Source organism: Mastigoproctus giganteus, chromosome 3, assembly GCF_048544385.1.
Source record: "Mastigoproctus giganteus isolate SK-2022 chromosome 3, ASM4854438v1, whole genome shotgun sequence".
In the NCBI taxonomy this organism is placed as follows: Eukaryota; Metazoa; Arthropoda; class Arachnida; order Uropygi; family Thelyphonidae; genus Mastigoproctus; species Mastigoproctus giganteus.
The window spans coordinates 97,353,317-97,365,858 of NC_143577.1; positions in this window are offsets into that span (position 1 = coordinate 97,353,317).

Genomic DNA, 12,542 nt, shown 5'->3' on the forward strand with positions numbered 1-12,542 from the left:
ATATTTGAAAGGGCTATGCCTTCGTAATCGCCATGCTAGTGCTCCTGATCTAAAACTGGACTTTGAGATGGCCCCTAGTGTTGAAACAAGTGCCATCTACAAAGACGACTTTCGGAATGTGGCATGCCTATCGGCCCAAGAAGAAGCCTTTGGGAATACATTTGCTCATCTCCAGTCCGTGGGGACCTCCCCTGAGTCCAAGGATGCTCTCATAATTATGGCTAAGGGTTTGCTCAGTTGCTTTGCCGCCGCCTTTAATATAACTGCATAGATCCCATCCACCCTAGGAGCCTTTCTTATGTTTAACTTCAACAATTTCTCCTCCACTTTACTCTGTTATTACAAAATCATTAAGCACCCTGCTACAATTTGATAACCTTCTGCCAGTTTCAAACCTTAATAACTCCTCATGTGTGTGAATGTAGATGCAAAATACTCATTCAGTTTGTTTGCTATCTGAGCAGGATCATCAACACTCGAACCATCGATGTCAAGTGGACCAATCAGATTCATCCCCTTCCTTTTAGAGTTTATATAAGTAAAGAAATCCTTGCTGTTTTTCTTAGCATCTTTTTTCCAAAGATTTCTCGTAATCTGCCTTCGCCTGCCTAACCTCCTTTGTGACCTGATTACAGACTAGCTTATATCTGCCATAGGCTTCTGAGTCGCTTGATAATTTATATCCGTCCCATGCATTTTTCTTCTTTGTCACGAGTCTCATTAGTTCATTTGATAACCTTCTCACTTGCTTTCTGGTACACTCAGGTGCATTCTGGTTACTACGAACTCTAATGCCTCACTTTAAGCTCTCGTCTAGTACATTGAGGAACTCGTAGCACACTTTTATAAACTGCTGCTCTTTGAACAACGGTATACACCGAAAATGCCTCGATTTCATTTCTTTTCCCCCTTCGTCCATGGTGATATTGCGATTTCCTTACATTATCTTTTCTAGTGTCGAGATGTTCTCTCTATTTCCCCATTCATTGACTTGCTGTTGACATGAATAACATTCTACATTAAATGATGCCGGTCATTTAATATAATTTAAGCATACTTTTGTGCTGAAAAAACGAATTGCTGATCGTATTTCACGCTTTAACTATGAATGCAGGAAATCATCAAGTACGCTATTTGCTTAAAGTTGACATCTGCGAACAAAGCAGCGAGTCCGCTCAGTACTGGCAGAAGATGTCAAGGTTATATAACGCGCCATAACAGTTTCCCTTTTGCATTTACTGTTATTTATGGGGGCATTTCAGTTTTCCATTTGAATTGCTCTCTTAGAATAAACAATTTTTTTTTCAACTACATATATTAAACTGTATACATGCAAGTAAGATGGATCAATGTGCACTTCGGCCTCAAATTATCATTATATTATCTGAGGTTAATATATTTCTAGAACTGCTGCTCATATCCCACTAATCTAATGTAAACTGTCCTTTTGGACATCGATTATTTGTTGAGTACTGTCGGAAATGAGTGCCTGACAAACACTTCAACGTCTTCCTTTTGTATTGACCCCCACAGAATCCCTCCACTCCCAGTTCAGATAGGAGAGAATCTTCAAACGTCTGGAATGTGTTACGTAGCAATGCATAAAGTTAACTTGAAATCACTGAAGATTTCGTGCTGTTGCTTTTCTACTGCTTCGTGAGGTGTTTCGCTAATTTTTCAAATAGAAACAACGAAACCATTGTGCAACTCTATATTATATAATATATTTGGAATTATTAGTATTCCTTCTCGATTATAAGGCAAAACATTGAATACTGTATCAGAGTTGTCATTATTGCAGCGTTGTATTCCTTTCATTTTCATAGGAGAAAATTAACTACTAGAAAACTTGTTTATGAAACTTCGAATTATATTTGAACTTACACACACACACACTGCAAGACACTCCCCCCCCCTTCTCTCTGAAAAAATTAAAGCGTGTGTACCCTGTATGCACGAAAGATGTTTTATGTGAAAACATTCTTGGCATGGAAGAGGTTAGCGAAATCCATTTGTAGAATAGTATGACGTCACAATCATACTTCTTGCAGTTACTACTGCAGGAAGTATGATTGTGCCATCGAGACTACATCGGCACAATCATACTTCCTTGGTATGATTGCAACAATACAAAAATTTCACCACAACATTTGCATTTCCGTTACACTTCCGTTACATTCCATTGTTAGGTGCCACTATGGATGTTTTCACATGAAAAATAAATAAAAGTAAGCATATTGCAATTAACTGCCCGATTTGTAAAATATGGTCCCGCTTTTAAGAACGTTAGCATATACACCGATGAGCCAAAATATTATGACCAGCCAGTCGTAATGCGAATCGAAGCAACTGCAGGTGAACTACGGCGCGTGCGCGGGTCGGGACACTATTAAAAGCACCTGATACTGAACTCCGTTAATCAGTGTTACTCTTGTTCTTCAGATGGGAAAGGCAGCGGACTAAACCGAGTTTGGCAAAGGCCAAATTGTAATGGCCAGACGGACTGGGTCAGAGCATATCCGAAACGGCACGGCTGGTGGGATAATCACGGTCAGCCGTTGTTACTATCTACCGAAAGTGGTCCGAGGGGGGAAAACCCACGAACCACCGGCGAGGTGTTGAACGACCACGGCTTATCGATGCTCGAGGTGTCAGAAGGCTCTCCCGGGTGGCACATGGCAACAGAAGGGTGACTGTGGCGCCAATCGCCGGTAATTGGAATGCTGGTGACGTGAGTAATGTGTCACAACACATAGTACATAGAACCCTGCTGGAAATTGGGCTGCGTAGCAGCAGGCCGCTCCGAATGCCCATGCTAACCACGGTTCACCGGCGACAGCGCCTACATTTTGAGAAACCTTGCCCTGCTCAATCAGCTTCAACTTCCCTCTTTTCCTCTTGTATATCCCCCCCCCTCTCTTTTCCTCTTGTATATTAATGAGCTTCTTCCATTGACTGGAAATCCTATCCATAGTTTTGCCGATGATAGCACATTGCATTCCACTTTCCATTTTGAGAAACCTTGCCCTGCTCAATCAGCTTCAACTTCTCCAATATCTGCTACCAATTCCTTAAATGCCGATCTTCAGGTAATTCTCCAGTGGGGAAAAGACAACTTAGTTGATTTCAAATCTTCTAAAACTCAGGCTTGTCTTATATCTCGCAAAAAGGATTCTTCTGTTCTTATCTTTCTGCTTCTTTGGTGACAGTCCGATTTCTAGACAATTTGATATCTCTTCTGGGGATTACCCTGACTTATAATATCTTTTGGCACAAGCACATTACAAATATTGCTTCCTCTGCTTGTAAAAAACTTGGTTTTCTCTTTCGCTCTTGGCGTTACTTTTCTTCCAAACAGCTGTTCACTCTGTACAAATCGGAAATCCGCCCTGCCATGGAATATTGTTCCCACATCTGCGGCGGTGCCCCCCAAAACCTCTCAGGCATCTAGATTCCATTCAGAAAAGGGCAGTTAGGTTAATTAATGACTCCTCTCTAACAGAGTCTCTCCACTCGCTGTCTCATAGACGTACTGTTTCGGCTGCATGCATTTTCTACAGATACTTCCATGGGCACTGTTCTTCTGAATTGGCTTCTATAATTCCCGCTCTCTCTTTCAAAACAGTCTGAACACGTGTCGCCACCAGCCAACATCCATTTACTGTCCAATTTCAATTGCCGTTTTCTGGAACAACCTTCCTTCATACGTATTTCCTGAAAATTAGTCTAATTCTTCTTCTTTATCTTCGCCTTCTTCCCACGTTTATATGGGGTCAGCAGAAAATTAGTCTAATTAATGTCAACAAATATCTTCTTTCGTCTTCTCAACCTCCAACCCAAGCACGGTACTAGTACTATCGGTTCTAATACCTTACGCGTTTGGGGTGTTCATAAAAAAAAAAAAAAAAAAAAATCTCATGGACTATCCATATACTATAGCTGAAGCACTGGATATTATGCTTGCTGTTATGCGCAGAAACGAAATTTTCTGTCTTCGTGCATAAACAGTGCTTTTTGCTGTAAATCGTGTATTATTAACATTTGCCAACACACCTGAGATGAAATGCGATGCGCACATTAACTACTTTTTTTTTTCCTTTTTTGTAATGAAGTTATTAAATTTCAGCAGGTTCAAACGATTTTTGCTGAACAGCATAATTATTCTCGTTTTAATTGATGGATTTTAGCTGTAGCTGATATCCACTGCCTTAATGCATTCTTTTAAGGTGCAGAACATGTCCATTAAATAGATTGCCCGCAACCCACCTTATGATGGTGGCGCGGCTACCTTGATAACCCTCTTCCCTCAAGTTGAGTTTACTCTACACGCGTCCCTAGCCCTATCAAATTTTCATATACCCCTCGTCGCGAAGGGCGGTTCCTCTGTTGTGAGGGGAAAACTGGAGTCAATCCCGGTGAAAAACCTAACAACCACGGTGTGAAACCGCCAAACTCAATGCTGAATGGAAAACCTCTGGGAAAATTCCCGTCAGAGTAGCAGCTGGAATCGAACCTTGACCACTCATTGAGCGAGCTGGCAATGCTGCAACAAGGCTACCGTGGCCCCGTATGCCATCGCTTTAATTTCAGTATTTCGCATTTCCCACCGGTCGCGCGGGTCATGTGACGTGATTGCTAAATTCCCGTTACATTCCATTGTTAAGTATCGCTATAGATGTTTTCACATCAAAATGGTGCAGTATGATGCGCATTTTTCGACCGGCACGACATTCAAAATACTTATGAGCACATATATAGAAGCGTAACCACGATCAAAATTTCATAGGAACCTGGCGAAATAAAAATCAATGTAATCAAAAAAAAAAAAAAAAAAAAAACCCGAAGATTATCAGGGGTACTTCAGAATATCCGACATTTTTGTGTTTTTTTTCTTTCTCGCTTAAAAATAAATTTTAATTTTTAGAAAAGATTGCGATTATTGAAACGGATACAGACCCACTAGATTTCAAACCCACATTTTTAAGCATTGGCTGATGTGAGATAATTTTATCGAATTTTGAAGGGGGGGGGCTTTTTTTTTATATTGTAGGGAAGCATGATGTTCGTCGTATTATTCATTCCCGATCGAGATTTTTCTTCTCTTACTGAACATTTAATGTGAATAGTTGGAAACGTTGACTACTTACTTCCAAGATTATAAATAAATTCAAAATCATTGAATTTTTAAAACTTTTGATATGAAAAGATAATATTGGTCTCTACAACAAGTGAGATAAGAGATATCATTCTTTCTGTTATCCTGAGTAGGCAGCTTGAAAGTAGAAAGAAAAATGTTTTTTTAACGTCCGTTGATAGTAATGCTCTTCAATAACACCTTACGATGTTAAAAAAAAAAGGGTCATAGACCCCGAAGGCTCAATTTTTGAGGTCTTCAATTTTCAACCGCTCTCTAGGAGAGCAGAACTTGCTCTCCTAGAGAGTGATTTATTATTAATCGTTCGAGAGAACTTGCTGTCCATCACAAAAGTACTCTTTGAAGTTAGAACAACCAGATAGCAGTGACTGACAAATCACTGCTTTAACATTCCCACATCGGTCGAATATTCAAATAGGATTTTGTGGCATAGTGCAGAATGGAACCCATAGTGTGTGTTGACTAACTCCGGTCCTGCACCAATGGTTGGTTCTTTAACAGATCAGTATGCATTTTTTAAATAAAAAAATTTAAAAAAGCCGGATATTTCGGATAAATGCGATGGCTATGCATATACGCATTTCTGTTTTAGCACCAGCTTCTCCTAAAATATCGAAAATCTGTTATACATTATCAAAACTGGTTTTGAATATATGTTTGTTCACGATGTTGGCCTCGAGTTTTCCATCTACAAAGATAAATATATCATTCGAAAAGTCTCAAGAATCAAGGCTATAATATCAATTAGAATTTAAGGAGTTAATTTTTAAACCTGAAATTAATTAACTGATGCGTTTTAGCAAATAAAATTTTAAATCTGGATGCTATAATCGTAAATGGTAACACTAATGTGTTATGGATGAAAGGGTTTAATGTATTTTTATTATTTCTGGTATACATAAAGTGACCAGACGTACCGGATTATTGGTGGACATAAAAAAAAACGTAGCTGACCGTAGAAACGCTGAAAGCAATATTACAAGTTAAATGCAATTTTGCTAATTCTTGTGACGAATTTTACGAAGAAATAGCAAATAATGAAGAATTATTAAAGAAAAATTCACTCAGCGGAAAAATATATTTAATTTCTCTTGTTTTTATTGTTAAAAGAAGTATTTATTATTATTGCTCCTATATTATTTCTCCCTAATTGGGGGTTCCACGACGTTACGGGTATTGCTACTAAGTACTCAGGGTGGTTGTTATGTCTGGTGTTACTGTTATTATTATTATTGCTCTTTATTACAGGGTTATTCAAAATGATTCATCCGATTTCAAATTACTATATATTTGAAGTTTACAAATACAGAGTGATTAGTGATACATCAACCAAAAGAAAAATTATCCTAGTTTTGTCTCTCACCTTATAAGTGCTCTATGTGACTTCCCATAGTTACACGAGCAACGTGGAGACGATATTCGAATTCCTCCCATATTCGCTCCAGCATGTCCTTTGTTACTGACTCCACAACAGTAACAATGCGATTTTTGACCTCATTTCGGTTTGTGGGCAACGCTGGCATGTACACAGTATCATTAACGTACTCCAAAAAGAAGTCGCACGGCGTAAGATCCGTTGACCTAGGGAGCCAGATGTAGAGCACCAAGTAATGGGGTCCACTGCGACCTATCCAACGGCTAGGAAGCACTTTGTTGAGGAAACGGCAAACATCCAAATGCCACTGAGACGGCGCCCTATCTTGCTGGAAAATGTAGTCCCCAGAATCTTCGTTCAATTGGGGAAATAGCCAGTTCTGCAGCATATCCAGATAGGAGTGATCACTCACTGTGTTCTCCATGAAAAAGAAAGGGCCATAAACCGTTGCCCGGGAAATGCCACAGAAGACTTTAACTTTAGATGAGTCGCATTCGTGCTCGATTGTTGCATGTGGGTATTCTATGCCCCATATGCGATGGCTGTGACGGTTGATCTTGCCACTAAAATGAAAAGTTCTTCGTCACTGACACCAAGCGGGGAGAAAAATCGTCGTCCTCCATAGCCTCGTGCATGAGAGGGCAGAAGTTCAGTCGGTTTAACTTAGCACCTGCAACAGATGCAACCTGTATGGCTTCATAATCAAGCGCCGTCTCATTTGGTGTATGCCAAGTTAATACACGGTTGATAGGTACGGAATTATGCTCATTTGAAATCGGATGAATCATTTTGAATAACCCTATATTATTTCTCCCTGATTGGGTTTTCCACGTCGTGACGGGTATTGCTACCAAGTACACTGGGTGGTTGTTATGTCTTGTGTTACTGTTGGTCGAGGAACTCTCTGACTATCTTACAGGTGTTCAGGATTGCGGCTTTCTGGAGTTCCTTGTAGGTGTTCGCTGGGAGACCTATTGCAGCTAGGCTATTATGTAGGGTCTTTGGCATCATACCAGTGGTTGGCACGATGATCGGGATGGTTATTACTTGTTGCACATGCCACATCCCTTTGATCTCCTGGCTTAGATTCGTGTACTTCCTGATTTTTCCACATGGGTTTTCTGCAGGTTGCCAGCGTTGGGTTCCTCTACATCAATCAGATAGGTAGCCTTTTTATTCTTGTCCACAAGGGTTATGTCCGGTCTGTTGTGTGGTATTGTCTTATGCGTTATTATGGCGCGCTCCCAGTACAACTTGTGGATTGGGGTCTCTAGTACTGCCTGGGGTTCGTACTTGTAGTACAGTACACTTTCGTTGATCAACTGGTATTTCATTGCTAGCATCTGGTGTATTATCCTGGCTACCTGGTCGTGTCTACGAGTGTACTCAGTCTGGGTTGATCACCTTGCATTCCGCGGTGATGTGTTGGATCGTTTATGAGGCCAGGTGGCATTGTCGACATGTATCATCTGACACTCCGGGCTCCTTGGAGATGTATTTTCTATAGTTTCTGGTGTTGATTACCTGGTCTTGGATTGCAAGCACAAATCCTTCAGTCTTAGGGAAGAGCGTACCGCTCGTGAGCCATACATTGGAAGCAGATTTATCTATGTGATCTTGATGGAGGTCATTGTAGTGTCTGCCATGGAATGTCTTCATTACCCATCTTTCTAGCTTCGTTTGTGCCTTCTGGATGGGAGGGGACTCCCTGCTTAGGTTGAGTATGTATACCACTTGTCTATCTTCCTTATGGCTTGGCGGAGAGCTGCCGTGTGTTTCTGGAAGTAATCCTTCAGGTTAGCGATCGCGGTTTTCTGTTGTTCGATGAAATCTATCAGGCTCCTTCCTCCCTCCCTCTTTCCGAGCAACTGTCAGTCTCTCCACGGCTGACTTCGGGTGGTGTTGGCGGCTCTTGGTTACTATTGTCCTTGTATTTCTCATAATATCCTCCAGCTCGGTGTTAGTCCAATCTATGACCCCAAAGGAGCATGTTAGCACTGGGACTGCATAGGTGTGTATGGCTTTAACTGTGTTCCCTCAGTTCAGCTTTGCTTTCAGCAGGCTTCTGAGTCTCTGATGGTATTTTTCGGTCAGACAGGCTTTAATTTCCTTGTGCTGTAACTTCTGAGCCTGCATCATCCCCAGGTATTTGTAGGCCTCTTCCTCTGTCATGGCTTCGATCTCTTTACCAGTCTGCAGATGGTAGTTTCGGTTGACTAATTTTCCCTGGTGCAGTCCAGGGAAAATTAGTTTCCCTGGACTGCACCAGGATAGACATCCTAATATCATTGCTGAATTCTTCAGTGATCCGGAGTAGTTGCTGGAGTTGCTTCTCCGTTGCCGCGTAGAGCTTGATGTCATCCATGGACATCAGGTGGGTGAGGGTGTACAGGCTCTTCCTTCTTTCTTTGAGGTTTTTATGGCCGTCATTATTATTATTTCGCAGAAAAAAACCTAATCTTTTTTCACTAAATAAATATGAAAATCGATTAAGAACATGACCCCTCTAATAAGTGTTTTTTTTCCCCTTCTAATTACAATTATTTTTCTCAGTTCACATCCTTCACGCAACCCTCTGTTCGTTATGTAGCGTATCACGAGTGGTACCGTACACTGAACTTCAGCCTTTCTTGGAAAAAAAAAAAAAATATATATATATATACTGTATACACGCTATATTTGTTTTTTTTTTTAAGAAGTTTGATATTTTATTTTATAAGTTTAGTTCAAAGAAGTCGATGTATTTAATTTATATTTTGTATGTGAATATATTTTTTTTACATAAAATTTTTAAAAAAATGTGTATATTGTTTCTTGGGGGTTGAAAAATCCTCCCCTCCCCTCCCCTAGATGTCCTGCATACATAACGGAATCCCGACATAGGCCTTTTTTTAATCATTCTTGATTGTTCAGACAATTTTTTTTAGACAGAAAAACTGAATGAAGTAATACGAATGAGAGATAGTAATAAAAGGGGGTGGGAAGCATCGCCGGGAAAAGAATTTATTTGATCACCCAAAGTAAACTTTTTAACAAACCTGTACGGGATTCTGCAATCCTCTTGGGTCACAAATATTATAGACATGACAGATTCAGACCTCTACCTGGAAAGTCTACACTGAAAATATTGTCAGTGAAGAGCTTTTGTAAAGTAATTCATTCTAGCGAAAGATGTTGCTAATAACCAAACTGAACTAAATTCAAATATCGTATATGAAGGTATTGCTAACTTTGTTTTATTTTATTGATTAAAAATAATAATTTAGATCTTTAATTTGGTAATAAAATATTTTTGAATAGTTGAATTATTGAAAGATATTTCAGAATGGGTACTGGTTAGTAGTGGCATGTGATACAAGAAAGCATGTGTATGAGCTTATGTAGCATCAGCCAAAAAAAAAAAAAAAAAAATCACACCATTCCCTCCAAATGCCTCTCCAGTTCCTCCTTAAATTTATTTAACCTATCAATTTCCACAACGACAGATGGAAGTTTGTTCCATCAATTAACCACCCGCTGTCTAAAGGCAAATTTCTGCACATCTATTCTACCTGTCTTTTCTTAATTTGAATTTATGCCCCCTTACGTTCGTAATCAGAACAAGTGGAAGGATCCCATCAGAATTCAGCGTGCTCAACCCATTCAAGACCTTATACACCTCAATCAGATCACCGCCCAGGTGCCTAGTCTCCAGCCACTACAATTTGCAGAACTTAAGACTCTCTTGGTAAGAGGATCCCTTCATTCCACTCACCAATCTTGTTGCCCTTCTCTGTACACGCTCAAGTAAATCTACATCCTTCCTAAAATGAGGCCTCCAGACCTGTACGCAGTACTCAAGGCGTGGCCTGACCATTGCCTTATACAGAGGGACAATCACCTCCTTTTCCCTGCCAGCAAAATCCCTATATATCATTGACAAAACCCCATGACCTGCCCTGGCAGCCTGTCTTAGGAGTTTGTAATATCGTTATGTTTGATATTCTTTTTAAAAAAATCTGTTTATAAAGGCGGTATGTACTTTAAATCTTACTTGTGTACGCCGAGTTAGACCAACTTGTTTGTAAACAATTTATAGCCTGATAGTTAAAATTAAAAAGTCTCTAAATAGTACGTATGATAAATGTACTGTTACAGTGGAATCTCCCAAATGCAACAGTTATCCAGCACCACCTGTTTTCTGAAAAGTAAATGAATCTGGCAAACCACCGAAGAATAGACAAACTTAGTTCTTAAAATGGTTGTTCAATGCAGCACCTTGAATGGAGTGTGAAGGTTTTGGCACAACAGCAACTTTGGCCACATTTCGCAGCGCATTTTAACTGATTGTGCACCACCTTACCCATAAGATTTTATCACGCTACAACAACATAGAGAGGTCATGTAATTGTCTAATTAGGATGATCATACTATCCTTATGATCATCCGAAATGCAAAAAATATCAACAGCTTGCGAGGATCAGATCTTGAGGTTGTTGGTTTTAAGATGTTCGACTATATTACAGAATTAATAAGTAATAGAAAATATACATTCTTTACCAAGATTTGAATTACCTGAGATTTGGATAATAGCGCCTGTCCTTTATGAGTTAACATTAATGTTTGTTGGTTTTTTTTTTTTTTTTAGGAGCATTAGCAACTAAGGCCATATTGCACCAGGATATGCGGTGGTCATTCCTTGACCTTTCCGCATCCTCCGTATTTGGTGGTGACGGGCTCGAACCCTGGTCTAATCAAGAAGCGTGTGCTGCGCACTGCTGCTCCTTCCCACCTGGCTACGGAGGCGCCTATGAGTTAACATGGTAGTCGCTACTTAGGGACGGTGGACAGATTTAATGTTAATGTTAAGAATATGGACAGATCAAGGCCTTCATTTATCCTCTATAACTTTCAACAAGGATTAAACTGTTTTATTTAATTAGACAAGATAACACCCCGTATTACAATTATATTTGCATTCACAGAGTTATACAGTATTTCTAATATTCTTTGCCTACAGAAAGTCTTCATTATCGATCATGGTGTGCATTAAGAAATATCACCGGCTTCTCATATATTGTCGAACTTCACAAATTAAATCGCCTGGCTTTTCTTTGTTAGTTACTTATTATTTATGAATGAAGCCTTAGATGGAGTAGGCTTAGAAGGGAATACCCATTTCGACACTCCATCTAAAGAGCAACAAACAGCATCAGCGGAAACAGATAACCTCTGTGCACTTTAACCGATATCCTTGAGTTGTTTGCGTTTTCTGAGGATATTGTCCTTCAGTAAAATGCTTGTGCCTGGATGAGAGAATGTGCTAAATTCTCCGGTTTTTTGTAGTTTACAGCTTCTGCTTTCGTCTAGAAACTATTAAAGATATTTAGATAATTGAATTCGTTGATTTGTGTTATTGATAGTTTAAAAAAAATTAAAACGTGTGTACAGGGTACACACGAAAAATATTTTATGTGAAAACATCCTTGGCTTAGAAGAAGATAGAGAAATCCATTTGTAGAATAATGCGACGTCACAATGACTGCAGTAGTAACTGCAGGAAGTATGATTGTGATATCGAGACTATATGAACACAGTCATAAGGAAGTATAATTGTGACGTCACATTCATACTTCCTGCAGTTACTACTGCTGAAAAATAAGCATATGTACCTTAACAATGCAATTAACTGCCCGATTTGTAAAATATGGTCCACCCGTTTTTTAGAACTTTAGCATATATGCATAATATGCCTATTGCCTTTACTACGCCTGCCCCACTAGCATGTAACAACTCAACTCTCCTCAGGACGGACGTTCATGAAATTTATATTTGGATATTTTAGAAAGATTTGTTGAGCATTCCAGATATCATTAAAATTGGACTAAAAAAAATTCTACAATTATTATTACTGTCAGTCCGTCTGCATGTAATAATTCTCCCCAGTGGATGGATTTTAAGCAAATTTTATATTTCGCTCTGTAAGAAAGATTTGCTTCCTATGTTTCATTAAAATCACACCAATAGAATTCC